Here is a 6000-nt window from a genome sequence, read left to right as displayed (position 1 = left end):
GGGCTGAGCAACCCCAGCTACTTATTCTCAGTACTTTGAACACTTTGGAGTCTCTGTGTTGACTGCTGACTGCTACAGAGGAACAGGGCTCTGGTTGAGGCTGAGAGAAGCACTAGGCATGTGTATAAGCGTGAGCATGTAGAAGGCACTGTGACAGCGGCACTGTGACAGTGTGTCCATTTAGCAAGACAACAGTGGTGTGTTCCCTGTTATAGACCTGCTGAGCTTCCTGAAGGCTGTGTAGTGAGCTCTAGGTTCCCAGTTTCGGTGAGCTGTCATGTTGGTGTGGGCTTTGGTGATACAGCTGCCTTTCAGTTATTTATGGTCCTGTAAGTAAGCCAAGTAAAGCTCATTGGTTTACAAAGTTGGACTTTGGTGGTATCTGTCCTTTGGTGTCTTGTACAATCCCTGTTGGCCTGTTTGTTGCTTCTCCCTAGGAAAAGTTTTGTTGCACAACAGCATTGTCTACTCACGAAGGGCAACAGTTTAACCTCTTCTTTTTATTTAAAATTTGAAAATGTATGTAAAAATAAAATGAAATGAATAAAATAAAAATAAAAATGTCTAGGAGGTTGTGGTGCACACCTTTAATCCCAGCACTTGAAAGGCAGAGGCAGGTGGATGATCTCTGAGTTTGGGCTCAAAGCCTGGGCTACACAGAGAGACCCTGTCTTGAAACAGCAACAACAAACAAACAAACAACATCACCACCCCACCCCCCCAACTAAAAACTAAACAAAAGCAACAAATAAGAACTCCAAACAAAAAACCAAAACCAAGGAGATGGGGAGATGGCTTAAACATTGAGAGCACTGGCTGCTCTTCCAGAGGTCCCGAGTTCAATTCCCAGCAACCACATGGAGGCTCATAACCACCTATAATGTGATCTGGTGTCCTCTTCTGACCCGCAGACATACATGCAGGCAGAACACTGCATACATTAAAAAACAAACCAAATCAAAACCAAATCCAAAACCAACTAACCAAGCAAACCAACCAACCAACCAACCCCTCCCAAAAAAACTAAAAACAAAAAACAAACAAACAAAAAACAGGATCTCACTCTGTAGCTCTGACTTGCCATGTGGACCAGACTTGCTTAAAACCTCTGTTGCCTTTCTTCCCATTAGCATGTTTACTGGTGTCCTTGTTCAGGTCACGATTGATGAGACTTCACACATGTGGCTTCTCACATTTAGAAAAGTCTGTCAGACAAATGCCTGTCACCCCTAAATGTGGTCTTTTCAGTGTTGTGCCTATGTGTGATTCTCACTGGTAACTACTCATTATTATCTATGTCCTTGTTGGATTGTTCAGTTCCTCCACTGTGTCTTCAAGCTCAGCTATTCAGTTCTCTCCTTGATCTATTCTATCCACGAGGCTATCCAGTTTTTTTTATTTCCACATTCAGACTGGTTTTTCTCTTTGTTAAGTTTCTCTTTCATATTGTCCACCACCTTCTTTATTTTGTTCAGTTGTTTGTGTCTTTGAACAAACTTATTTTTCCCCCTTCCCTTCTCCCTCTTGCTCCTCTGCCCTCTCTTCCCCCCTTACTCCAGGCTCTGCTCCCTTATAATCATTTGAGTTCTATTCTGGGATATCATCTAACTCACTCTCACTAGATGCCATTGCTGCTGTATGGTTAATGTGTAAATGTTTATTTATTTTACATGCAATATGTGTGAGCCTACATGAGTCTATGTGCAGCACATTTGTAGATCAAACCATTAAATGATGAACACTTTTTATTTTGAGGTAGGGCCTCATTGTGTAGGCCAAGCTGGCCTAGATCTCACAGAGATCTGCCTGCCTCTACCTCTGTCTCTGGAGTGCTGGGACTAAAGTCATGATCAACTTTTAGGTGTTTCTGGTTTTTTTGGATTTTTTTTTTTTTTGAGTGTCACGCAGCAGAGACAGGCCTCAAAGCCACTATGTATTAGAGAATGACCTTGAACTTATGACTCTCTGATTTTCATCACTGATGGGGGCTTATAGACAAATACCATCTTTGTTAGTTTATGTGGTTTTGAGGATTGAACACAAGGTTTCCTGCATTCTAGGCAACCGAGCCACTTTCTTAGCTATCCAATTACATACTTAAAACATTTAGTTTTATTTTATGTGTATTGGTGATTTGTCCAAATGTTTGTCTGCTATGTATGCTTGGTGCCCATGGAGGCCAGAAGGTGTTGGATTTTTTGGAACTGGAGTTACAGAGGGTTGTGAGCCTCTTTGTGGGCACTGTGAATGGTAACTGGGTCCTTTGGAAGAACAGGCAGTACTCTTAAACAACAAACCATCTCATTGTCACATTTGCTAGCCCATTAACTACATACTCTCAAGTTTTTTCCCTTCAGTTTTACATGTGAAAAAGAGTACTCAAAGAAAGTCTAGAAAGTTATGAGTTCTCTAATGACTGTACGTAAGAAAAAAATTATTACCCCCAGAGGAGGCTTCATTCCCAGCCGCTCTAGCATGCCCAGGATCTTAGGATCAGGGGCTAGATGAACACAACATCTATTCCAACACCACCAGGAATAACTGGGACCAGCAGGATCCAGGGACACAGGAACCCCACCCGAATAGTGGCTTGATCTACCTTGTGCCGGTCTACCTTGGGTGTGAACTCAGTGGCCAGTTCCACAGCCCCCAGAAGAGGGTCTACTCCCAGGCGCTCTAGCATGACCAGGATCTTAGGATCCCAGGATCCCAGGATCCCAGGAGCTTGGACACACCAGGATCTCAGCGTCTCAGAGGAAGCTTGACTCCAAGGAACTCTGACACACCCAGAATCTCAGGATTACAGGATCCCGGAATCATAGGATCACAGAGACAGCTGGACTCTGAGGAGTTCTGACTCAACCGGGATTACAGGAAGCAAAGACTCTAGTCAGATATAGCAAGGGCAGGGAGCACTACAGATAATAAGATGGAGGCAAGCATAAGAACAGAAGAAACAGAAACCAAGACTACTTGGCATCATCAGAACCCAATTCTCCACCATACCAAGTCCTGGATACACCATCACACCGGAAATGGAAGATTCGAGTCTAAAGTCACTTCTCATGACGATGATGGAGGACTTTAAGAAGGATAAATAACTTCCTTAAAGAATTACAGGAGAACACAGGTAAACAGCTAGAAGCTCTTAAAAAGGAAACACAAAAATCCCTTAAAGAATTACAGGAAAACACAATCAAACAGGTGAAGGAATGAACAAAACCATCCAAGATCTAAAAATGGAAATAGAAACAATGAAGAAATCACAACGGGAGACAACCCAGGAGTTAGAAAACCTAGGAAAGAGATCAGGAGTCATAGATGCAAGCATCACCAACAGAATACAAGAGATAGAAGAGAAAGTATCAGGGGCAGAAGATAACTTAGAAAACATTGACACAACAGTCAAAGAAAATGCAAAATGCAAAAAGCTCCTAACCCAAAACATGCAGGAAATACAGGACACAATGAGAAGAACAAACCTAAGGACAATAGGTTTAGAAGAGGGTGAGGATTCCCAACTTAAAGGGACAGTAAATATCTTCAACAAAATTATAGAAGAAAACTTGCCTAACCTAAAGAAAGAGATTCCCATGAACATACAAGAAGCCTACAGAACTCCAAGTAGACAGGACCAGAAAAGAAATTCCTCCTGTCACATAATAATCAAAACACCAAATACATTAAATAAAGAAAGCATATTAAAAGCAGTAATGGAAAATGGTGAAATAACATATAAATGCAGACTATCACAATTACACCAGACTTCTTACCAGAGATTATGAAAGCCAGAAGATCCTGGGCAGATGTCATACAGACCCTAAAAGAACATAAAAGCCAGTCCAGGCTACTATAACCAGCAAAACTCTCAATTACCATAGATGGAGAAACCAAAGTATTCCATGACAAAACCAAATTTACACAATATCTTTCCACAAATCCAGCCCTACAAATGATAATAGATGGAAAATGCCAACACGAGGAAGAAAACCACACCCTAGAAAAAGCAAGAAAGTAATCTTCTTCCAACAAACCCAAAAGAAGATAACCACACAAACATAAAAATAAGAGGAAGCAACAATCACTATTACTTAATATCTCTTAACATCAATGGACTCAATTCCCTGATAAAAAGACATACACTAACTGACTGGATATGTAAACAGGATCCAGCATTTTGCTGCACACAGGAAACACACCTCAGTGTCAAAGACAAACACTACCTCAGAGTAAAAGGCTGGAAAACAATTTTCCAAGCAAATGGTCCCAAGAAAGAAGCTGGAGTAGCCATTCTAATATCAAATAAAATAGATTTTAAACTAAAAGTTATCAAAAAGGATGAGAAAGGACACTTCAAACTGGTCAAAGGAAAAATCTACCAAGATGAACTCTCAATTCTGAACATCTGTGCTCCAAATGCAAGGGCACCCACATTCATAAAAGAAACTTTACTAAAGCTCAAAGCACACAATACACTCCACACAACAGTAGTGGGAGACTTCAACACCCTATTCTCAGCAATGGACAAGTCATGGAAACAGAAATTAAACAGAGACACAGTGAGAATAACAGAAGTTATGAATCAAATGTATCTAACAGGTATTTATAGAACATTTCATCCTAAAGCAAAAGAATATACTTTCTTCTCAGCACCTCATGGTACCTTCTCTAAAACTGACCATATAATTGACCACAAAATAGGCCTCAACAGATACAAGAAGATTGAAATAATCTCATGCATCCTATCAGATCACTATGGATTAAGGCTGACCTTAAATACCAACAAAAACAATGGAAAGCATACATATACATGAAAGCTGAACATTGCTCAATTCAATGATAATTTGGTCAAGGAAGAAATAAAGAAAGAAATTAAAGACTTTTTAGAATTTAATGAAAATGAAGACACATCATACCAAAACTTATGGGACACGATGAAAGCAGTGGTAAGAGGAAAACTCATAGCTCTAAGTGCCTCTAAAAAGAAACTGGAGAGAACTTACACTACCAGCTTGATAGTACAACTGAAAGATCTAGAACAAAAAGAAGCAAATACACCCAAGAGAAGTAGAAGGCTGGAAATAATCAAACTCAGGGCTGAAGTCAACCAAGTACAAACAAAAAGAACTATACAAAGAATCAACAAAACCAGGAGCTGGTTCCTTGAGAAAATCAACAAGATAGATAGACCCTTAACCAGATTAACCAGAGGACACAGAGACAGTATCCAAATTAATAAAATCAGAAATGAAAAGGGAGATATAACAACGGAAAGCATGGAAATTAAAAAATCATCATATCCTATTACAAAAGTTTATACTCAACTAAATTGGAAAATCTTTATGAAATGGACAATTTTCTAGATACATACAGGATGTCAAAGTTAAACAGGATCAAATAAGCCATCTAAATAATCCCATAACCTCTAAAGAAATAGAAGCAGTCATTAAGTCTCCCAACCAAAACCAGCCCAGGACCAGATAGGTTTAGTGGAGAATTCTAACAGACCTTTCAAGAAGACCTAATTACCAATACTCTTTAAACTATTCCACAAAATAGAAACAGAAGGTACACTATCTAACTCATTCTATGAAGCCACAATTACACTTATACCTAAACCACACAAGGGCCAAATGAAGAAAGAAAACTTCAGACCAATTTCCCTTATGAACATTTATGCAAAAATACTCAATAAAATTCTTGCCAACTGAATCTAAGAATACATCAAAATGATCATTCACCACGATCAAGTAGGCTTCACCCCAGGGATGCAGGGATGGTTCAATGTATGGAAATCCATCAATGTAATCTACTACATAAACAAACTCAAAGAAAAAACCCCCACATGATCACTTCATTAGATGCTGAAAAAGCATTTAACAAAATTCAGCATCCCTTCATGTTAAAAGTCTTGGAAAGATCAGGTATTCAAGGCCCATACCTAAACATAATAAAAGCAATATACAGAAAATCACTAGCCAACATCAAACTGAATGGAGA

Source organism: Mus musculus, chromosome 8 (assembly GCF_000001635.26).
Source record: "Mus musculus strain C57BL/6J chromosome 8, GRCm38.p6 C57BL/6J".
NCBI lineage: Eukaryota > Metazoa > Chordata > Mammalia > Rodentia > Muridae > Mus > Mus musculus.
The sequence above is the reverse complement of the archived record's forward strand: the minus strand, read 5'-3'. Positions refer to the sequence as shown.